The 24,835-nt window shown below is 47.4% G+C and overlaps 1 protein-coding gene across 2 annotated transcripts in view; it reads left to right on the top strand.

Annotated features, from left to right (window-relative positions):
- The first annotated feature begins 6,773 nt into the window (after positions 1 to 6,773).
- Positions 6,774 to 24,835, top strand: part of KLC1 (kinesin light chain 1) — a 158,759-nt gene continuing 140,697 nt past the window's right edge. The window contains exon 1 of one of the 2 annotated variants that reach the window (XM_077467584.1): positions 6,774 to 6,959. The gene's annotated coding sequence lies outside the window, so the exon portion shown is untranslated. Of the gene's footprint in view, positions 6,960 to 20,591; positions 20,812 to 24,835 lie in introns of those variants that run through there. The other variant, XM_077467585.1, reaches the window with a different exon arrangement.

Below are 24,835 nucleotides of genomic sequence, written 5' to 3'. Positions count from 1 at the left end.
CTGAGTCACTTACTACTGACCCCTGAACTCTGCGTCACTTACTAATGACCTCTAAGTCACTTACTCCTGACCCCTGAACTCTGCGTCACTTACTAATGACCTCTGAGTGATTTAATCCTGACCCCTGAACTCTGCGTCACTTACTAATGACCTCTGAGTGACTTACTCCTGACCCCTGAACTCTGCATCACTTACTAATGACCTCTGAGTAACTTACTCCTGATCCCTGAACTCAGCGTCACTTTCTAATGACCTCTGAGTGACTTACTCCTGACCACTGCATCACTGACTACTCATCTCTGCATCACTTATTCCTGGCCCCTGAAAACCACTTCACTTACTACTAGGGCTGTTACTGATTAAAATTTTTGTGTTCTATTAACCAAATTTTTTTGATTAATTGACTAATTTTGATTATAACGCACATACATATCCAACTACTTTTAGCTGATCTCCTTGCATTGCAACTCTGCATTAGTCAGTGGTAAATGTGGTATACACTATATATGATCACCCGACACTAGTTAGTTTCCACAATCCATGACTTAACTTCACAGTTCACACAAATACGTTTTAAATTCAAACTGTAGCACTGACGTAAGTCATTTTTTTTATTAAACTTTAAGAAAAACGTAGAAAGTTAGTTTAACTTTAATTATAAAACTTATCTAGTATATTGACTGTCAGTCACTTTATAGTAGGCAAGTAGGCATCACTTTAGCCAGTCACGCAGACATACCGGAGTGTTTACATTTTTTTTTTTTTTTTTACAACAATGTTAAAAACGGAGGTTATCAAATTTGCCTACACTTAACTCACTGAATGATCCCAGTTAACAACATCCATATTTATCATCATTGTCCAGGCCGTCCCTCCGTTAGCAGATGGAGGCACTTGGGGAAGGGGGGAGGAGACCGGTGACGTCGATGTCTGTGACATCACTGGATCTCCGACAGAACTCCCTGAAGACCCAGAAGCTGGCGGAGAGGTGAGTACCGATCAAAACAATTTTGATCGATCAAAAAAATTAACGATTAATCGAGGAATTAATCTTTAATTTTCCCAGCCCTACTTACTACTGATCTCTGCATGATTAACTCCTCATCCCTAAACTCTGCATCACTTACTCATGACCCCTGCACTCTGCACCACTTACTTCTGATCCCTAAACTCTAAGTCACTTAACCCTGAACTACTGCTGATCCCTTAAATATGCCTCACTTACTACTGACCTCTGTCCTACTAATAAACTCTAAACCTGCATCACTTACTACAGTACTGACAGTGTTTATTTTGGCAGCAAATTTCGATTTAGTTTTAGTCTTAGTCTTTTGACTAAAATGCCATTTTAGTTTTGGTCCCATTTTAATCATCTGCAATTGATTTTGTTTTAGTCGTATTTAGTTGACTAAATCTGCAGTACATTGTAGTCTACTAAAATGCCCTGCATTTTAGTTGACTCAAATCTAATGTGTTTAGTTAAAGTGGCGTTGCACATAAAAAAAATAAAAATGCATCAAAATTCCTAAAAAAAAAATATTTGGAATTTTTTTTTAACTCACCTCTAAATGCCTGTTGCTAGGGGGTCCCTCGTAGTCTGCCTCCTTCAGTGCCTGGGCTGGTGACGTCACTTCCTCTCGGCGCAGGAAGGGCTCTGCTCTGCCCCCTCCCTCCTGTCAGTCATCCGGGACACGTGACAGGTCCCAGATGACTGCGTGACCAAACACGGCGCGTGGCGCTGCTAGCGCATGCGCAGTGGGTGAGCGGCTGTGAAGCCACAGCCAGGTGCCCACAGTTAGAATGCCGGCGCCGCCGAGCGGAGGGGGGAATGAGCGGGGCTTCGTTCCCCCGCATCGCTGGACCCTGATACAGGTAAGTGTCCGATTCAGTCAGCAGCTGCAATATTTGTAGCTGCTGACCTTTTTTTTTTTTCAAGGGGAACTCCTCTTTAAATTGTTATGCATTATTTAACCACTTCAATACAGGGCACTTAAACACCTTCCTGCCCAGACCAATTTTGAGCTTTCAGCGCTGTCGCACTTTGAATGACAATTGCGTGGTCATGCTACACTGTACCCAAATGAAATTTTTATCATTTTTTTCCCACAAATAGAGCTTTCTTTTGGTGGTATTTGATCACCTCTACGGTTTTTATTTTTTGCGCTACAAATAAAAAAATACCAAAAATTTTGAAAAAAAAATGTTTTTTTTTTGTTTCAGTTTCAAAACTTTGTAAATAAGTACGTTTTATCCTTCACTGATGGGGCTACACTGATGGGCACTGATAAGGCGGCACTAATGGGCACCAATGAAGTGGCACTGATGAGGTGGCATTGATGGACACTGATAGGCGGCACGGATGGGCGACACGGATGGGCGACATGGATGGACACTGATAGGTGGCACAAATTGGCACTGATAGCTGGCACAGATTGGCATGGATGGGCGGCAGAGATGGGCATGGATAGGCGGCACAGATGGGCATTGATAGGCGGCACAGATGGGCATGGATAGGCGGCACAGATGGGCATGGGTGGGCACTCATAGGCGGCACAGGTGGGCACTCATAGGCGGCACAGGTGGGCACTCATAACAGGTGGGCACTCATAGGCGGCACAGGTGGGCACTCATAGGCGGCATTGGTGTTATACTGTACTAATGGATGCCAATCAGTGCCAAACAATAATACATGCCAATCAGTGATGCCCATTGTGGGCACTGATTGGCATCCATTATGGGCACTGATTGGCATCCATTGTGCTGACCATTGGCATCCCTGGTGGTCTAGGGAGGATTACCTTTTCCCTGGTGGCGTCCCTGGTGGTCCAGTGTGGGCATCCTCGGGGGGGCTGTGCTGATAATCGATCAGCACAGACTCCCCCCTGTCAGAGGAGCAGCCGATCGGCTCTCCTCTACTCGCGTCTGACAGACGCGAGTGAGGAAAAGCCGATCACCGGCTCTTCCCATTTACACTGTGATCAGCCGTGATTGGACACGGCTGATCACGTGGTAAAGAGTCTCCGTTGGAGACTCTTTACCGAGATTGTAGTTGCCGGGTGTCAAACTGACACCCCGCAACAACGATCGCCGCGATGCGTGCCCCCGGGGGCGCGCAGCGGCTCATAATCCTGAGGACGTCATATGACGTCCGGTCAGGATTATCAAACCACTTTGCCGCCGTCTTTTTGTAATAGGGCGGGCGGCAAGTGGTTAAGCATTTCTCTAGGATTTTCAAACTTATTATATACTCCTGGAGTAAAAAATTTTATGTTTATTATTTATGGTTTGACCAAACTCACAGATACAGATTTAACCACCCTGGATGGTCTGAGGAGGCCTGTAATGCTTCACAGTGTTCTCAACAGTGGTCTCAGGAGGCCTGCAATGTACACAGTGCTCCTAATGGTGGTATGAGAGGCCTGTAATGTTGCACAGTGCTGGATGGTGGTATGAGGAGAGTCCTTTAATGCACCGCGCTCTGGATGCCGGTGGTATGAGGAGAGTCCTTTAATGCACAGTGCTCTGGATGCCGGTGGTATGAGGAGAGTCCTTTAATGCACAGTGCTGCATGGTGGTATGAGGAGAGTCCTGTAATGCACAGTGCTGGATGGTGGTATGAAGAGAGTCCTGTAATGCACAGTGCTGGATGGTGGTATGAGGAGAGTCCTTTAATGCACAGTGCTCTGGATGCCGGTGGTATGAGGAGAGTCCTTTAATGCACAGTGCTGCATGGTGGTATGAGGAGAGTCCTTTAATGCACAGTGCTGGATGGTGGTATGAGGAGAGTCCTTTAATGCACAGTGCTCTGGATGCCGGTGGTATGAGGAGAGTCCTTTAATGCACAGTGCTCTGGATGCCGGTGGTATGAGGAGAGTCCTTTAATGCACAGTGCTCTGGATGCAGGTGGTATGAGGAGAGTCCTTTAATGCACAGCACTCTGGATGCCGGTGGTAAGAGTAGGCCTGCAATGCACACAGTGCTCTGGATGGTGGTCTGAGGGGAGGCCTGTAATGTACACACTCGCAGTGCTCTGCTCTGGATGGTCGTGAGTTGGAACTCTCGTTGAGGGGCCTGTCCTGCATATTTCTGCTCTGGTTGGTCGAGGAGGCCTGTGATGCTTCACTGCTAAGCATGGAGCTCCGAGGAAACTGTAAGTTCAAGAGGGTAAACGTCCCCCCCTCAAACAAAATAGATTTTCGTTGTCGTTTTTGTCATTGGGCGATAACATGGTGTACTTTTCGGGTTTGTTGTCGTCACTGTAAAAAGCCTGCTGACGAAAATTTTTAAGAAAATGTTTCTGTTGACTCTGTGTGAATGTTTCTCAACTCCAGTCCTCAAGTACCCCCAACGGGTCATGTTTTCAGGCTCTCCATTATTTTGCACAAGTGATTTGATCAGTTTCACTGCCTTAGTAATTACCACAGCTGTTTCATTTGAGGGAAGTTCTGGGGTATTGGAGGACTGGAGAAACATTGCGAGTCTGTGTAACTTACTACTGAACCCGTATATTCTGCGTCCCTTTATGTCACGGCCAATCTTCATCTCAATGAAAAACACACCCAATTTTTGTCATGGCACTTGCACTTTGTTTTTCTCAGGCAGGATTATGATCTTGCACACAGGCCCACCGCTTTCAGAAAATGTCCCAGCGTTAGGGCCATGCGTTTTCAGCAGTGGTGGCTAGGCCCCGCACTTACCCCATCTCGCAGGCAGTGCTTCGGGAGCGGCGTCTGCTTCTCTCTGGGCTGTTCCCTCCGGCTGATTCCTCTGTGTCTCCTCCCGGCGACACATCCAATTTGATCTCCTTTTGGCCAATCAGGTGATGGGTCTCACGATCTGCTTCCTGATTGGCCAGGAGGAGAATCAGTGTTACAATAGCTAATATTCCACCCTATTTTGAAGCCTATTAGAGCTTCTGGCATGCACCATGTATACAAGGTCCCCCGGCTCCATGTATAGGGGGAGGGTGGGAGACACCAGCACTGTGCTCCATGTATAGGGGGAGGGTGGGGAACACCAGCACTGTGTTCCATGTATAGGGGGAGGGTGGGGGACACCAGCAATTTGCTCCATGTATAGGGGGAGGGTGGGGGGCACCAGCACTGTGCTCCATGTATAGGCGGAGGGTGGGGGACACCAGCACTGTGCTCCATGTATAGGGGGTGGGTGGGGGACATCAGCACTGTGCTCCATGTATAAGGGGAGGGTGGGGGACACCAGCACTGTGCTCCATGTATAAGGGGGAGCACCAGCACTGTGCTCCATGTACACGGGGGGGGGCACCAGCACCATGTATGGAGGGGGGGACACCAGCACTGTGCTCCATGTATGGGGGGGGCACCAGCACCATGTAAGGGGGGCACCAGCACTATGCTCCATGTATGGGGGGAACCAGCATCATGCACCATGTATGGGGGGGGCACCAGCACCATGTACACAGGGGGGTCTCTGGGGGGCACCAGCACCATGTAAGGGGGGCACCAGCACTGTGCTCCATGTATGGGGGGGCACCAGCACCATGTATAGGGGGGACACCAGCATCGTGCACCATGTATGGGGGGTACGCCAGTACTGTGCTCCATGTATGGGGGGCACCAGCACTGTGCTCCATGTACACAGGGGGGGGGACACCATGTTACATGTACACGGGGGGTACACCATGCTCCATGTACAAAGGGGGGGGACACCATGCTCCATGTACAAAGGGGGGACACCATGCTCTATGTACACATGGGGGGGACACCATGCTCCATGTACAAAGGGGGGACACCATGCTCCATGTACACAGGGGGGGGCACCATGCTCCATGTACACGGGGGGGACACCATGCTCCATGTACACGGGGGGGACACCATGCTCCATGTACAAAGGGGGGACACCATGCTCCATGTACACAGGGAGGGACACCATGCTCCATGTACACAGGGGGGGGGACACCATGCTCCATGTACACGGGGGGAGGGGGCACCATGCTCCATGTACACGGGGGGGGGGGCACCATGCTCCATGTACACAGGGAGGTCACCATGCTCCATGTCAATACTGTTATTATCATTTTAATCATAATTAAAAATTATGTTTTATTTTCTGTACATTTTTGTTGTGGCCCCTTGCCCATGTAAAAGTCTTTTCCTTAGAGGAGTCAACCTGTTTTTCAAATTATCATGTACACTGGGGGGTCTCCATGTACACGGAGGGGGGGGGTCACCATGCTCCATGAACACGGAGGGGGGGTCACCATGCTCCATGTACACTGGGGGGGTCACCATGCTCCATGTACACTTGGGGGGAGTCTCCATGTACACTGGGGGGGTCACCATGCTCCATGTACACTGGGGGGGCACCATGCTCCATGTACACTGGAGGGGGGGTCACCATTCTCCATGTACATTGGGGGGTCACCATGCTCCATGTACACTGGGGGGTCATCATGCTCCATGTACACTGGGGGGGGCACCATGCTCCATGTACACTGGGGGGGGGGGTCAGCATGCTCCATGTACACTGGGGGGTCATCATGCTCCATGTACACTGGGGGGGGCACCATGCTCCATGTACACTGGGGGGGGGTCAGCATGCTCCATGTACACTGGGGGGGTCAGCATGCTCCATGTACACTTGGGGGGTCGGCACCATGCTCCATGTACCCCGGGGGGGGGGGGGTCTCCAGCACTCAGTACAGGGCCAGCCATGTTCTGTCACATTCGCCCTCCCCGTTGCGCTGCCAGCCATGACGTCACCGGGCAGGCGGGCGCGGTGCATTGTGGGCGGGGAGGAGAGCTCGCCATTTGCAGCAGACAGAGGCGGTTACCGGCAGGAGAGGATGCGCTCCGGAACTTCGGTTGTCAGTTAGGAGAGGCCTGGGCTCCGGGCCTGACACTGGGAGGAGGCTCACCCTCCCCGGACACACCGACCACCAACACCGCGCTGAGGCCGCACTGACAACTGACCGCTGAACGGTACGGCAGGGGGGAGGACCACAAGTCCCAGCGTGTCCGCACTGACAGAGCCGGCCTGAGATTGTCATTTCTATTGAAGCCGGGGAGGGGAGGAGGGCACCATCCATAAACCGTGTCTGCCATCTGGGGGAGCATTGTACATGATGGGGAGGGGGGTCTTGTATAGGAGCAGAGTATGACACGGGGGTCAGGATATTGTATGGGGGGGGGGGATTCAGATATTATATGGGGGTGAGGACTGGCAGTGTATTATAACACACGGGGTGATCAGGATGTAGGGGTGTCTGTATTGGGGTTCTGTACTATGGGGGGTGCTGGGATCTTTGTAGGGGGGTGCTGGGATCTTTGTGGGGGGGGGGATATTTCTCCTATGGAGATCAGAGGTATCAGGTTGGGGGGGGTTGGTTTCCGGTGATGGATTGGGTGGTGCTCGGACATATCTTCTATTGTATCTTAATTATTTTTTTCTGGTATATTTAGCTTTATATTAAACCTGCACACCATGGGGGGGGGGGGGGGGGGCTTATGCCTAGAGATGTGACGTTGGAGGGGGGCATTTGTACCCGGATTGTTCTATGAAGACACAGACTACAGGAGGATCTGTGATGGGGATTTGCTCTGTGATTATATATTTCCTGTGAATGGATCTGGGGGAGTCTGGGGTGGGGGATGTGATGTGTGTGTGTGTGGGGGGGGGGGGGTGATCTGGGGTAGGTGCTGTACACACAGATCAGGGTGGTGTAGGGTGAGGATGTATGGTGATTTTTTGGGGGGGGCGATTTATGGTTCTACAGGAGACGCTGCAGGGGATTTGTAATAGGAAGTTGTGATGTCATAAAGAGACATGATGGGTGTTTAGGATAATATAGGATGCCTGATGCAAGGTGGTATAGACTGGGGGCTGTACTGCCCATACACGAGGAGAGTGATGATGGAGGTGCAGTTTGCAGTCGGATGCTGTGATGTCATACAGAGATCAGGGATGAGGAATCTGGGAAGAGATTTCTGTACCAAGAGGAGAACAAGTGCAATGGGGGAAACCTGAATAAATTGTCATATAGGGAGACCAGATTCAGTAAGATGGGGAGTGTGCTGTCAGTGTGACAGGGAATATATACGGTGAATCGAATGTGACGGGGCGGCTGCATATGGTCTGCGGCGCGGACGGGGCGGCTGCATATGGTCTGCGGCGCGGACGGGGCGGCTGCATATGGTCTGCGGCGCGGACGGGGCGGCTGCATATGGTCTGCGGCGCGGACGGGGCGGCCGCATATGGTCTGCGGCGGGGCCTGTAATGTTAATATCTCTTAGTGATTATAAATAGGACAAAGGCTGCCTGTACTCATAGGAGACAAGGTGGTTGATTTACTAAACTAGGGAGTGCAAAATAATCTGGTGCAGCTCTGCATAGAAAACAAATCACTTTTTTTTTTTTCCTTGTACTTTGCACGCTCATTTTTCCCAAATCATAGGTGCTGTCGACTCACTTTCTTCGGTTCCGTATAGTCGAGGGTCTTGGGAGCATGCATGCGAAGTTTGGGGCCCGGGGGACCTAAGATAGGCGAGCAATCGCGTCCCCAACCTGGCCAGTTTTTTTTGTCAAAGATTATTTAAACTAGCCGAAGTTAGAAGCGGATTGGCTACCATGCACAGCTGCACCAGATTTTGCGCTCTCTGGTTTTAGTAAATCTACCCCCATGGCGGTCTGTGGTGGGATGGAGGATGCAGTTTCTTAGGACCGTTGTGTGATGGGATACCCGATGTCGTTTACTGATTATTATTGTTGGATTCGCTGAGGTCAGCATCCCCGGCACTCTAGTTGTGGAACTACAAGTCCTATGAGGATTTGCAAGACTCTTGACAGCCATAGGCAGAGCTCCCAGAGAAAGGGGCATGATGGGATATGTAGTCTTTCCTCAGCTGGAATGCAGAGGTTGCCTACCTTGGGGATGTTTTGCACTGAGATGAACAAGGTCGGCATGTGATAGCATTGGGTCCATTGTGGGGATGGAGTGTGTACTTTCATGGAGGGTCCTCCTCGTGAATTACAAGAGGATGAGAGGAGCAATATAATGAAGGATCTGTAGTAGTCGGAATGGGTGAAGATATATGGTCGCCAAGCCTGCATGCTCTAGGCGGGTATGCGATCGCTCTGATATTCCACTGGGCCTAGGATGACTTGTACTGGGGGATGTGTATAAGAAGACGGAATCCAAGGTGATTTGATGGACATTGCAGCTCTAGACAGGATGTGGGATCACAGCATAAGTGATTGTACATTGCAACAAAGAAGACTGGCTGTGGGCTGGTCTGGAAGGGTCCATGTGCTGGATCTGCATGTCATCCTTTTGTACAGGGCTGGCTTGTAGACCAGTCCTGATCCCAAATCCCCATGGTGTGGTTACAGCTTGTGTTTGTCATGGTTCATCCTGGCACCGTGGAGATAATAGCGTGGTGTTGGGGGGGGGGGGGGCATGCGGCATTATTTTGGAGGAGGCCCGGGGTCCTGGGTCCCCGCTGTATTGTTTCCGAGGAGACGTGGTCCTGAGAGCACAGGCTGCGCTAGAAGCATGATCCTGCTCTAGGTACACACAGGGGGGAACGTGACGGTTCTTCGCCACACAAATCACATTGTGACTTTATATACAGGGTGTGATTTGCATGACAGACAGAGAATGAAGTCTGTTGTCATATTATATGACATTTTATAGAGGATCTTCTGTATGCTGTGATGCTGTAAAAATGTCATGCATGTATTTGTATATGCTTGGCCGGGGGGATGAAACATATTTTTTTTTTTTTACTGTGATCGGCTGGAGGAGGAGGAGGAGGAGGGGGTGGGGGGAGGAGCAGGAAATGTGGTCCCTGGTGGCCTTGTAATGAAAGCTGTTATCTCTGCTCCATCCAGTGCAGTCACACAGGTCGTTGTAGGTAGGTTTGCCATGCATGAGACGTATATAGAACAATCCTTGCGTGAGATCTTTTGAAATGATATGTAAAGAAAAGTCACTTTTTAAAATCTTTGATGTCGGGTTGTATAGAATCAGAAATATTCTACCCAGACATTGTGTAAGGTGTAATTGTAGGTGTATTGGTGCACCTGTATCAATGCCAGAATATTGTCTGCGGTTCTATTAATATTATTATTATTTTGCACAGGTAAAGCTTACAGTGAAACTATATACTCATCAATTTTATTGTTTCCCAAGACAGTGATATTGAGGGAGCACTGTGAAGTAACATCAGAGTTGGATTAAATTTTTATATCAACTAGGGCTGAAACGGCTAATCGATTCATCGACGGCTAATCGATTCCTATTTTCATAATCGATTAATCGGCCAGTAACATAATGGGGGTTAAAAAAACTAAAATGAACCCTTTATAGTACAAAAATAGCAAACAATCGCTACTGTAAATATTACTTTAACAGTTCTACAGTTAAATAAAAGAACCCCTTACAGTAGTGATTATCTGCTTTTTGTTGTAGTATAAAGGACTACTTTTTAGTGTGTTTTTTTTTTTTTTTTTTTTTTTTTTTTTTAAACCCCATTATGTTACTAAACGTCTTAGCCCTTGTACACACGGTCGGAGATTCCAACAACCAAATCCGACGGATTTTGTCTGAAACTGTTGCATACACACGTTCGGACAAAGTTGTCGGAAAATCCGACATGACGTTATTTCGTTACGACGGGACTACGTTCAGGCTAGTAGCCAATAGCTTTGGTGTAGGAATTTGATCTGAGCATGGGTGGCACTTTGTCCGATCGGAATTCTCTACACATGATCGGAGTATGTCCAATCGGAGCATTTTGTCTGAAAATGTTACCAACAAGTTGGGAAAACTTGGTCCGTCTGGATACTCCGACGGAAACAGTCCGATGGAGACCACACACAGTCGGCATATCCGATAAAACGGTCCGATAGGAAACATTAGACCTGGTTCACACCTCTGCTTTTTGGTGCCTTTTGCAGAAAAGCACTACAGTTCATTTACATGGATTCCTATGGGACACGTTCACATCTATGCTTTATTTTTATTTTATTTATTTTTTTTAGCCGTTGTGTATTTGGAAACGGTCAGGGACTTTTTTTTTAACGCAAAACAATGCTTTTTTGGTTCAATATACTTCAATGGAGAAGCTGCAGTAAAGCATGTAATGGGTTTTTGCAGCAAATTGTGTTTTTTTTTTTTTTTTTTTTTATCTGCCCAACAACAAATTGGCCAAAAAAAATGCAACAACTCAAATCACAGCAAAATCACGTGTGCAAAAAAACAAAAAGCACTGCAGAAACAGATTAAAAGCAAACTGCATACCGAGCCTTATGCTGGCCACGCAGATCATTTTTCAGACAAAAAAATCTTTGTACATTCGCTGAAAGAATGTTGTTTTAAAATTTTCACTTGTTTTTCACTTGTTTTTAACATTCTGTTTTTAAAATGAATGTAATTTCTGAACGAAAACCACACATGCTGTCTGAAAATTCCTTTCACCGAGCAGTTTTCTATTTCCAAATTTTCCCGTCACTGTGGTTGAAAACGAACATCGATTTTTGACCCCCACTAACGATTAGAAAATCAAACAAACGTTCTTAAAATTAAGTTTTATTTTTTTTTTTTTTTTTTTTTTTTGAGAGAAGATCTCCTCTAATAGTATATACAGTATATCTCTTCTGTCTGTTGTTCTCAGAGTGGATTAGATATTTTGCTCTCTAACCGTATAGTTGGTTATTTATATTTACCACTGCATAGAGATAATTAAGAATTAAATATTTTTTTTTTTTTTTTTTTTGAACGTTACATATTTGACTAAATTATACACCATTATTTTAAAAAATTTTTTTTTTTTAAGGTTATTAATCGAATATGAAAATAATCGTTAGTTGCAGCCCTAATATCAACTCAATTTGAAATCATTATATTACTCCTCAACAGTCCTATTCACTTTAATGGGACAGCTAATGATGTGGCAGTGACGTAACAAGGTGAGGGACGTGGCGGCAGCAGGTGAATGGATGCCCCGCTAACAGGCGCTGCCATGATGGAATTGAAATGACAGGTGCTCTTTAAATGTAAGGACTTGTTGTAAGGTTGGCCGCAGGCCAGCCTGTATTTGTAGGAGGCGCCTGAGAGGAGTATTTAAATCTCCTCCTCTGTCAGGGCCAGTGTTGGTAGGTTTTCTGGGTTGGCCTCAGGCCTTGGTTCTTAGAAGTATCGCATTTCCCGCTTGAAGACTCTTGACTACAAATTCTGGCTGGTAGTTAGAATTTTTAATATTTGCAAATAAAATGGTTTCCTATTTAAAATAATAAGCTGTCGGGTTAAACAGCAATATCAGAACCAATTCAATCATACAGTTTGTAGTGCACATCGATTTGCAAAACAATGGGATAATGGAATATTCGTGAACTTTAGTTTTTATCTCATGGTTACTATGACATTGTGTGAATTCATCAATGCAGTGCATGTTATCTCAGCTTGCATTCATTGACTGATAGTGGCTGCATCACCACCGCCATCACCTGCAGCAGGGTGGAATTGATTTAAATCCCTAGTTAAAAGACTTAAATTAAATCTTTTTTTACTATATATATATATATATATATATATATAACAAACCTCCACTGTGCAGCTTGTTTTGCACAGAGTGGCCCCGAACCTGGTCTTCTGGGGCCCCTCGGCGGCTGTCTCGCCCCCCTCCCCCCCCCCATGGACTCGACACCTTAATGCGAGCTCACTTGCATGGCATGGAGTGCTTGCGGGCATGCTCCCCTGATACAGTGAGCAGCTATGGCTGCCGGCTGTATCACTCGGCCCTGCCCCCCCCCTTTTTAAAGCGCAGTTGTCGTCTTTCCTGCAACGGCTCCTCCTCTGACCCACTGTTGACTTACTGACAGTCCCATTCACCTTAATGGGAAGGCTGGTGATGCAGCAGTGACACAACAAGGTGAGGGAGGTGGCAGCATCAGGTGAGTGGATGCCCGCTAACAGGTGCAGCCATGATGGATCTGAATTGACAGGTGCTCTTTAAATGTAAGGACTTAGGCCTCTTTCAGACGAATGATCTGTTAAGGTCCACCTGTCAGTTTTTTAGGTAGACTTCTATGGATCGTCGGATGTCGGCGGTGACACGTCCGCTGACATCCGACCTGCTCCGATCCGAAAAAGTGTGATGGAGGAAAAACCTACTTTTCTATCCGTCATCGTAACGGGTGACGACTCGCTCTGCAGTCTGTCGTCATCCGATTCCCCCATAGGGGAGAGCGGCGCTCTGACAGGTCCGTCCCTGCCCAGTGTGTAGAGACTGACCTATCATCTTCCTGCTCAGCGGGGATTGACGGAGAGATCCCCCTCTGAGCAAGCGGATGTCCAGGGGGCGGATAATCCCGGATCCGTCCCGTGTGAAAGAGCCCTTATTCTTGCTGGTAGTTAGAATCTTTACTATTTGCAAACAAAATGAAGGTTTACTATTTAGAATATTAAGCAGTCAGGTTGGTAAAACAGCAATATCGGAACTAATTCAATCATCCAGTTTGTAGTGTACATAGATTTGCAGGAAAGGAATATTCCTGAACTTTGTTTTACCTCATGGTTACTGTGACATTGTGTGAATGCACCAATGCAGTGCATGTTATCTCAGCTTGTTTACCAAAAATGTAAATATTGCAGAATGTACAGCCTCATGCTACATAACTAAGCTCCATTTCATGCTGAATAAACTAAATTAAATTATTAATGTTTTTTTAAATGGAAAACTATATGTAGGTATTGGCTGGTGTCATAACTGATCACATGCGTAGCCCCATGTCAACTGCAGATCAAACAGGTTAAAGAGGAAGTAAACCCTGATGGGCTTTACTTCCATTTCTGTTCCCTGCAAAGTAAAAGTATAATGTGCCATCGCATACTAGCACATTATGTGACCCCTGCAAACGAAGCCCGCGCTGTTCCGCTGGAGGCCACATCCATCTTCACCCCTCTTCCTTCCAGGTTCGCTGACTCCGGCTCTGCAACTGACTGAAGTCACGTGATGTCACTTTCACACATTCTGGCCAATATTGTAACTGTGGGCTCTGTGGCAGCTTTATTAGGACCTGAGATTGGAGGTGTATTTTTATAGGACTGTATGGAAATCCCCAATTGGATTCTTTAAAGTGATCATAAAAGAATAATTTTTTTTTTTATTTATTTTTTTTTTATTATGAACATCTCTATACCCACCTGCTCTGTGCAATTCTATTGCACAGAGCAGCCTCAAACCTCCTCTTCTTCTACTCATGGCTCATCCTTTTTGTCCAGTGCCCCCATGGGAAGCCACTTCACTCATGCGTGCTCGCTCCCCAGCCCTGCTGCTACGTCCATAGACACAGCCAGCGGGACTCGGGCCCCACCCTGCCTCATCACTGGCTTTGATTGACTGTACTGGGCGATGGCTCCTGGTGCCCCAGCAAAGATAGTGAGGCCCTGGAAGTGAGTGGAGAGAAGAGCTGCAGATGTGGTGCAGCGCTGGATTGAACAAGGGCTCAGGTAATTATGGGGGGGGGGGCAAAATCGTTGCCAAAATCGTTGCGTTAACATTTTCATCTTAAAGTGTGTGTGTGTGTGTGTGTTTTTATTTTTTATTTTATTTTTTTATGTTGTCTACAAGGTAAGTTACAATGTGCTAGTACCAGCACATTATGTTAAACTTGCCTTGAAACGACAGCGAGATGTTAGAACTGCAGACCCACCCTTTTTCACCTGTCTGTCTTCCGGGGTTTGCGTACTCTGGCTTTGAGACTGTCCGGAGCTGCGATGGCATAGGGGGAGCGTTCTTCCCCCCCCCCCCCGGCCACCAGTGTAAGGGGGGAGCGTTCTTCCCCCCCCCCCCCCCCCCCCCCCCCGGCCACCAGTGTAAGGGGGGAGCGTTCTTCCCCTGACATTGATTGATTAAATTTTAACAGGAATTCCTTAAAGCGGAGGTCCACCCTAAAGTGGACCTTCCGCTCATCGGAACCCCGCCCCCCCCCGGCGCCACAATTGGCACCTTTCAGGGGGGAGGGGGTGCAGGTACCTGTACAGGTATCTGCACCCACTTCCGGGATAGCTCTCTGCGGAAAGGGGAGTAGATTACGCCCCTTTCCGAAAGTTCCCCCGCTGCCTGCTGGGAAACGCACAGATCCCAGAGGCAGCGGGTCCATCCTTATTGCGCAGCGCGACTCGCGCATGCGCAGTAGGGAACCAGGAAATGAAGCCGAAAGGCTCCACTTCCTGATTCCTATACCCAAGATGGCGGTGGCAGCACCCGAGAGACGATCGAGAGATCGGCTTCGGGTGCCGACATCGCGGGCGCGCTGGACAGGTAAGTGTCACTATTTTAAAAGTCAGCAGCTGCAGTATTTGTAGCTGCTGGCTTTTAAAAAAATAAAAATAAACGCGGACTCCCGGCGGACTCCCGCTTTAAGACCTGAAAATGTATTTTAAGGTTTCTTCTTGGGTAATAAGGTTGAAAAAGGCTGCTTTATTGAAGTGTGTAAAAATAGACATCTATACTCTGCTATACAACTACAGCATTGGTTTCCCTCTGGCTCTAAGCCAGTGACTGACCATCACTGCTCTACGCACAGTGAAGACCGAGAACTGAGTGATCAGCGGTCATGTGATCACTCAGTTCTCGGTCTTCACTGTGCGTAGAGCAGTGATGGTCAGTCACTGGCTCTCTGCTTGGCCCCTCCAGCGCTGGGGTGGGAATGACCGGTTCAGGCTCTCTGTAGCGTACTGTGAGGCTAAGCTTGCTGCCGGTCAGGCGTCTGGGTAGACACTAAAATTGGGATCCTTGCAGAGCCCGGGCTGGCGCTCTGCCATCACCTGACACAGGCCTTAGTCTGCTGAATATGGAACCCAGGAGTGCAGAAATAAGTGGGCAAGAGAAAAAAACAAGCTTTTACCATACTTCTCTTTTAACCACTTGCCGCCCACCCTATTACAAAATGACGGTGGCAAAGTGGTTTCATAATCCTGATCGGATGTCATATGACGTGATCAGGATTATGTGCCGCTGCGCGCCCCCGGGGGCGCGCATCGCGGCGATCGTTGTTGCGGGGTGTCAGTCTGACACCTGGCAACTACGATCTCGGTAAAGAGTCTCCGACGGAGACTCTTTACCACGTGATCAGCCGTGTCCAATCACGGCTGATCACAGTGTAAATAGGAAGAGCCGGTGATCGGCTTTTCCTCACTCGCGTCTGTCAGACGCGAGTAGAGGAGAGCCGATCGGCTGCTCCTCTGACAGGGGGGGGCTGTGCTGATCTATTATCAGCACAGCCCCCCCCCCCGAGGATGCCCACACTGGACCACCAGGGATGCCACCAGACCACCAGGGATGGTCAGGATAAGGTATGCCACCCTAGACCACCAGGGATTCCACTCAGTGCCACAATGGGCATCACTGATTGGCATGCATTGCGTGGCACTGATTGGCGTCCATTAGTACAGTATAATAATACAATGCCGCCTATCAGTGCCCATCCGTGCCGCCTATCGGTGCCCATCCGTGCCCACCTGTGCCGCCTATCCATGCCCACATGTGCCGCCTATCCATGCCACCAAAAGAAAGCTCTATTTGTGGGAAAAAATGATAAAAATTTCATTTGGGTACAGCGTAGCATGACCGCGCAATTGTCATTCAAAGTGCGACAGCGCTGAAAGCTCAAAATTGGTCTGGGCAGGAAGGTGTTTAAGTGCCCGGTATTGAAGTGGTTAAACTGATATAGTGATGACTGAAGCTGTATGTATGCTTTTATATCTATTAAGTGGCCATTGACTGTGCTTATCAAATGAATGCAAATTTGTATTAATTCTGGAATTTAAAAACTGCCGGCTGTGGTCAGTGAAACATCAGCAGAACTTGCTGATACAGTATGACGAAGCAGCTTGTAGCAGTCACAGAATTGTACCGACTTCCATGCACCTTGCTGATAGTATACGGCCTTCTAGGCTCTTTAAATATTTACGCTGGTTTGCCGGCTTCCCAGGTATCTGAATACACCCTGTAATGCCGGTCCTGACAATCGTACCTGGGAACCATGCTTCCCATATCGTGCTCTCAGGGTCTTGTTCACACCATGTGCACAAATCTCTTCATACAGGGAAAAAAAAAATGTAAACTACACCAACATTGCGGTGTGAACAGGATGCATAGAAAACAACTGGTGATGCAGGTGCAGATAATCCAGGTGTGCTGCTGATTTTGATGAAGAAGCTGCTGCGGATGATGATGATGTTGATGATGAAGAAGCTGCTTTTGGAGTATCTATTTCAGATGCATTCAAATTTTAGTTTATTCAGCATGAAATAGAGCTTGGTTATCCAAGAGGCTTTATAGTCTGCAATATTTACATTTTTTTTTTTTTTTTTTTTTTTTTTGTGGTAAACTCATTCAATGAATGCAAGCTGAGATAACATGCACTGCATTGATGCAGTCACACAATTTCACGGTAACCATGAGAGAAAACAAAGTTCACGAATATTCCTTTAGCCCATTGTTTTGCAAATCGATGTACACTGCAAACTGATTGGATCGGTTCTGATATTATTATTTTAAATAGGAAACCATTTTATTTGCAACTATTAAAGATTCTAACTACCTGCCAGAATAAGTCTTTACATTTTAAGGAGCACCTGTCATTTCAGATCCATCATGGCTGTTAGTGGGCATCCACTCACCTGCTGCCGCCACGTCTCTCCCCTTGTTGTGTCGCCGCTGCATCACCAGCCGTCACATTAAGGTGAATGGGACTGTCGGTGACTCAACAGCAGGTCAGAGGAGGAGCCGCTGCGGGAAAGAGATGACATTTTCTCTTTAAAAATGTTGCTTTACATCCAGTTGATTTAATTCAAGTCTTTTACTAGTGATTTAAATCAAATCCACCCAGGCGATGATGCTGCTGCTGCAGGAGGTGATGATGGTGGTGATGCTGCTGCTGCAGGAGGTGGTGATGGTGATGGTGATGGTGATGGTGATGATGGTGATGCTGCTGCTGCAGGAGGTGATGATGATGATGGTGGTGGTGATGATGCTGCTGCTGCTGCAGGAGGTGATGATGATGATGGTGGTGGTGGTGATGCTGCTGCAGGAGGTGATGATGATGATGGTGGTGGTGGGGATGCTGCTGCTGCAGGAGGTGATGATGCTGCTGCTGCTGCAGGAGGTGATGATGATGATGGTGGTGGTGGTGGTGATGCTGCTGCAGGAGGTGATGATGATGATGGTGGTGGTGGGGATGCTGCTGCTGCAGGAGGTGATGATGATGGTGGTGGTGGGGATGCTGCTGCTGCAGGAGGTGATGATGATGGTGGTGGTGGGGATGCTGCTGCAGGAGGTGATGATGATGATGGTGGTGGTGGGGATGCTGCTGCTGCAGGAGGTGATGATGATGGTGGTGGTGGGGATGCTGCTGCTGCAGGAGGTGATGATGATGGTGGTGGTGGGGATGCTGCTGCTGCAGGAGGTGATGATGATGGTGGTGGTGGTGATGCTGCTGCTGCTGCAGGAGGTGATGATGATGATGGTGGTGGTGGGGATGCTGCTGCTGCAGGAGGTGATGATGGTGGTGGTGGTGGGGATGCTGCTGCTGCAGGAGGTGATGATGATGATGGTGGTGGTGGGGATGCTGCTGCTGCAGGAGGTGATGATGATGATGGTGGTGGTGGTGATGCTGCTGCTGCTGCAGGAGGTGATGATGATGATGATGATGGTGGTGGTGGGGATGCTGCTGCTGCAGGAGGTGATGATGATGGTGGTGGTGGGGATGCTGCTGCTGCAGGAGGTGATGATGATGATGGTGGTGGTGGGGATGCTGCTGCTGCAGGAGGTGATGATGATGATGGTGGTGGTGGGGATGCTGCTGCTGCAGGAGGTGATGATGATGGTGGTGGTGGGGATGCTGCTGCTGCAGGAGGTGATGATGATGGTGGTGGTGGGGATGCTGCTGCTGCAGGAGGTGATGATGATGGTGGTGGTGGGGATGCTGCTGCTGCAGGAGGTGATGATGATGGTGGTGGTGGGGATGCTGCTGCTGCAGGAGGTGATGATGATGGTGGTGGTGGGGATGCTGCTGCTGCAGGAGGTGATGATGATGGTGGTGGTGGGGATGCTGCTGCTGCAGGAGGTGATGATGATGGTGGTGGTGGGGATGCTGCTGCTGCAGGAGGTGATGATGGTGATGCTGCTGCTGCAGGAGGTGGTGGTGATGGTGGTGGTGCAGCTGCAGGAGATGATGGTGATGCTGCTGATGGTGGTGGTGGTGATTATTAGTTTATACAGCACTTTAAAAAAAAAAAGACGGGACAGAGTACTTTCAGTTTCGACTAAGACCAGACAGCAGCACAAGGGACAGTTGATGGTGGAGGTGGTGCTGCTGCAGGAGATGCTGGTGCTGATGCTGGTGCTGCTGCAGCAGGAAGGCATGGATCCTGCATTTCTGCAAAGAGGGGCGCAAATCTATGCCTTCCCCTAGTAAAAGCACCTCCCCCCACAGTAGTAAAGCATCAGCTAGGCACACAGTTAACCTTTTGATCGCCCCCTGATAACCCATTCCCAGCCAGTGTCATTAGTACAGTGACAGTGCATATTTTTAGCACTGGTCACTATAATGTCGCTAGTCCTCAAAGTGTCAGTGTCCAATTTGTCTGTCGCAGTTCTGCTATAAGTCACTGACTGCTGCCATTACTAGTAAGAAAAAAAATAAAATAAAAAACTCCATTAATATAACTCATAGTTTGTAGACACTAACTTTTGCGTGAACCAATCAATATACGCTCATTGGGATTTTTTTATTTTTTTTTGCAGAATACATATTGGCCTAAATTGATAAAGAAATTAGATTTATTTTTTAATTTTTTGTACATTGTTTGTTTTTCATGTAATGTTTTACAGCAGAAAGTAAATGATATTGTGTTTTTTTTTTTTTTTCTCATTGTTAGTCCATGTTTTTTATTTTAATTTTTTTTTGTTTAAATTTCAAAAAAAAACTCAGAGGTGATCAAATGCCACTAAAAGAAAGCTCTATTTGTGGGGTAAACTGGGGACACATTTTTTTATTTTTTTTTATTTGGGTACAGTGTCACATGATTGCGCAAATGTCAGTTAAAATAACGCAGTGCCGTATAGCAATAAATGGCCTGGTCAGGAATGGGGGGGGGTAAATCTTCTGGAGCTGAAATGGCTAATGTTACTGTGCTTTTTAACATGAGGGTTTACAGAATAAGCACATCTTGCATTTTGATAAAGATTCTGCTTTTGTTTATTTTTGTTAAGCTCTCTGTCTTTTTATATATGACTTGTGCCTCCCTGCGGTACTTGCATAGCAGATCTCTGATGAGAACAGGTGGATCAGCGCCCAGGTGAGTCCTTTTCTCACCTGGCTCTCTTCTATTGTTGAGTCACCTGTCCTCGTCCAATGAGGAGACTCTGCCTTGTTATGAAGCTGCGGCTCCTCCTGCGCTCCCCTGACACATGGTAATTGCAGTGATGGGTTGTGCTTTTTTTTATCCAGGCACTGTGATTTGTGTCTTGTCACTCCCCTCTGGGGGGGATAAAGCTGCGTCACACTGATCTCTCTATCACTATTGCAGTCCTCACCCCCCTATGCATTGTGTCTAGGCAGTGCCAGGCTCCAATCCCCTCCCTGCTTCTCTCACAGGCAACCCACGGGAACGATCTGGAATATTGCAGAGCACAGCCAGGAATCCATGGCACATACGGCACAAAGAACTGCAGTGAACGCCATAGGATATAGCGATAGTTACTATGTAGCCTGGATGTCTCCTGGAGTCCTTTTACTATTCGTGTAACTGGAAGCAAAGCGCAGGTTTGCAGTTCTCAATTTTTTTATTTTTTTGTTTAACCCAGCGGGTTGAAAAAAAACTGAGAAGCTCACTGTACTAAGTATGGGATTTTAGTACATCATTGATCTCCCTGCTTGAGCTATTGTGTTCTAACAGGGGGACTAACACCCCCCCCCCCAGATATATATATTATTATTATTATTTTTTTTAGCATGCTCATGCCACAAGCTAGACAGGCTGCTGTACACACTGGTCGAATGTCGGCTGGTTTCTTTAATTGGTCAATACCAGCTGATATCTGCCTGTGTGTACCAGCCTTAAGACGCACCATTTTTAGTATGTAAGCTGGTGTCTATTGTGTAAAGACAAGGGGTGGTGCATTTTGCTAATGCAATGTACTGTTTACTTTTACTATTTATTTTTTCTTTATTGAAATATCACAAAATTACATTTTATTCAGTAGAGCTGCGGTGCAACAAGATGCACTGACTTGAGGTTAGGTGTAGTTTGAAACTACACAGAATTGGTCAATTTTTATGCATTGCACAGCAGCCCTCCTCCGTTTTTTTTTTTTTTTTTATTTATTTTTTTTTTTTTTTAGCACAGCAGCCCTCCTCCGTTTTTTTTTTTTTTTTTAGCACAGCAGCCCTCCTCCGTTTTTTTAGCACAGCAGCCCTCCTCCGTTTTTTTAGCACAGCAGCCCTCCCCCGATTTATTTATTTATTTTTTTTTTGGAAAATCTGTTTATTGAGTTTTAAACCATTGAACAAAAAACAAACAAAAAACAAACAACAAACATTGGTCACGACTAGAGTGGACTTCGGTATCTACAAAGACATGAGAAGAGGCAAACAGTTACGTGCATCATAACAGTGGGCCAGAGACCTCATAATGGTTCCCGCAGGTGGCATTTGTGGGCAGGATGATGTCAGTGGGCCCAGAGCATCCATCACCAAAATACAATTACATTCACAATGGCATGTTCCTATTTTTGGAGGAAAATATCAGGTTAAGAAGGGTGCAAGTCAGAGGCTGTGGAGGGATCTGCCAGCCATTTGGACCAAACCTTATCATATTTGCGGGGGCAACCCCTATTAGAGTAACAATCCTTGTACAGGGGCAGGCTACTGTTAACTAGTTGTTTCCACAAAGATAGAGGAGGAGGAGTGGGCTTACGCCAGCTAAGGGCTATGGCTTTGCGGGCATAAAAGAGGAGCAGTCCGACCAGAGTGCGGCTAGCCACAGTGGGAACTAGTTCCTCCACCAGGCCCAGTATACATATTGCCATGGAGGGTTGGAGCGATATGGTGGTGACCTGTGAGATGACCTGTAGTATCTCTTTCCAATAGTCAACAATGGGTGGGCAGGTCCAAAAAATGTGGGTGAAATCCCCTGGTATCTCTCCACATCGCCAGCAGCCGGGGGGGGAGGCGGGGTTCATTTTGTGCAGCCTATGCGGGGTGAAATATGCACGGTGGACCATTTTAAATTGTATTAGGCGGTCTCTCAGGGAGACCAGGGATCTAAAAGGGAAGTCCCATACGTCGTCCCAGTCATCATTATCAAAGTCAGGTATGTCGTGTAGCCACTTGTTCCTAAGTTTTTCCAGAGAGGGGAGGGAAGTCAGCACCAAATGAGAGTAGAGGCGAGAGGTGGGCTTTTGTGCGCATCCAGACCTGAGGAGGTCCTCCAGGGTGGATTGGATGATCTGGATCGGGGGGTTGGAGAATTGATGACTGAAGGCGTGGGAAAGTTGAAGGTATCTAAAAAAATAACTCTGAGGAGTGTTGAAGTCGGAGATCAGTTTAGGAAATGGGGCCAGAGATTGATTGGAGATCACCTGGACCACCTTTTTAATGTTGAATTTAGTCCAAGCGTGTGGCTCAGGCAAATTGTAAAAATGCTCTAAGGTGGGGTTTAACCACAAGGGGGCAGCCGGGGAAATTGCATTTTTAGGATACTTCTCAAGTTGAAGTCCCACCCTCCAAGCACGAAGCGTAGTGCGCATGGAGGGGGTCAACTGGTACGGGGCTTTTGGGCCACGAAAAAGTAAAAATTGTAGCGCCTCCAACGACTTCACCACGGCCGCCTCGACCAAGGTGGCGGGGTTTGTCGTATCTGGTTTATTTATTTATTTTAATTTTTTTGCACAGCAGCCCTCCCCGTTTGCAGCGTGGTGGTGTCATTAGGACATATCTATAGAAAACAAGTTTTATGTGTTCCCTAGCATCAAGCCTACATTGCTTTATGCAGATTTAAAGTGGTTGTAAACCTCCTTTATACCTAGTAAAGTGACTTGTCTCGGGTGATACAGAGATTAAACATATCCTCCTACATATGTGTCTAGCTGCAGTCTTCTCTTCTCTACAGCCTCCTAAAGCACACATTTTACACAGCATCTCTGGGCTTCAGAAGAGAGAGGCGGTATTCTGATGTCACACACTGCACAGCATAGAGCAGGAAGCTGAGTGTAATTTGATACCTGAGTGGGGGAATGGACACAGATCTCTAAACAGTCTACTGCAATGACTCTAGGTGGTGGTTTTGCACAGTGAATTTGTTGGGACCTATTGCATTGCACAATTCTGCCGGTCTAGCTTGTTTTCAGGCTTGTTTCTGCAGTGGAGGTGGCATCTTACAGGAAGAGCCTCAGTAGGATGATGTTTTATATGTAGTCGGTGGTGCCGCCCCCTCTCTCCAGCCACCCCCTATTTTGTCAATAGATAGATTCATGCATTGCATGAATATATTCATGGCCGCCACTGTTTTTGAAGTACCTGATTAGAGCCATAGGCTGCCCCCACCGTCACCCACTTCCCCACGAGACTGGGTAAGTGGCAGGGGGGACATGGGTTGCTGTGTGTGTGTGTGTGTGTGTGTGTGTATATATATAAAAAAAATTTTTTTCCCAGTTTGTGCACTAGCTGCCACTGTTTGTAGTCCAGTGAATCGATGTGACACAGAAAATAGTGATGTGATTTGCTGACTGTGCTGGGAATCGGTCCTCCTCTTTTGCTGTGGGAAACGCAACGTTCCCCCCCCCCCCCCCCCCCCCCAGTTTTCAGGTATATTAAGAAAAAAATAAAATTATTCATAAATATAATACTCTGTATTCTCAGAAGCCATTGACCCAATATCTGCATCGTTTTTTCAACTATTTTTTATTTTATTTTTTTTTTATTTTTATTTTTTACATTTTTAATCCTAGAATGAGGGATTTTTGTTAAATGGTTACAATATGTGTATGACGTAAAGAGTTGATTTTGTTGCACTATATTGGACATTTGAAGTGATACTAAAGTCTCTCCCCTTTTTAAGAAAAAAAAACAAAAAAAAAAACACTGAACATGTTATGTTACTTACCTGCTCTGTGTAGTGGATTTACAAAGCAACCCAGATCCTCTTTCTTCTCGGGTCCCTCTTTGGCGCTTCTGGCCCCTCCCTCCTGCTGAGTGCCCCCACAGTAAGCGGCTTGCTATTGGGGCACCTGAGCCGAGTCACAGCTCCCTGTGTCCATTCAGACACTGATCCCTCTCCCTCCCCCAGCAGAGTACATGCTGTGGGCTGTAGTCTGCTCCCTGTATACAACAAGGGGGCCGCCAATCTTCAAGGACTACATGTCCCATGATGCCCCCCCTAGTCTCTTCTGATTTGCCCGCTGCTGTAGCCAGTAGGGAGGGAAACAGAGCGGGCGGCAAACCTGATGAGAGCTACTCTCTTTTTCCCGCAACAAGAGAAAGGGGGTGCGAGTGGGGGAAACACTGACAGCCGCAGCTCACCTCTCCCGTCACAGTGCCGCTGCCGAGTTCTCTGGCGGACTGAGCAGGGGGGGAAAAAAAAAAACAAGAGTCCGCTGTCACCACTTCACTGATGGAAGGGGAGGGCTGGACAGCACCCGCTACAACTGCTTCCTTGATCATGTCACCTGATGGCAGTCCCTACCCCCATAGCAATGCCACTGAAATAAATATAATATAATTTTTTTTTAAAATAGTTAAGGTACCTGAATTTAACCGGGTATCAGCCTCTTACATTCCTCTCTACAGC

Source organism: Lithobates pipiens, unplaced genomic scaffold (assembly GCF_037356315.1).
Source record: "Lithobates pipiens isolate NorthernLeopardFrog02 unplaced genomic scaffold, aLitPip1_a1.2 Scaffold_57, whole genome shotgun sequence".
In the NCBI taxonomy this organism is placed as follows: domain Eukaryota; kingdom Metazoa; phylum Chordata; class Amphibia; order Anura; family Ranidae; genus Lithobates; species Lithobates pipiens.
This window is presented reverse-complemented; position numbering and strand designations above follow the sequence as displayed.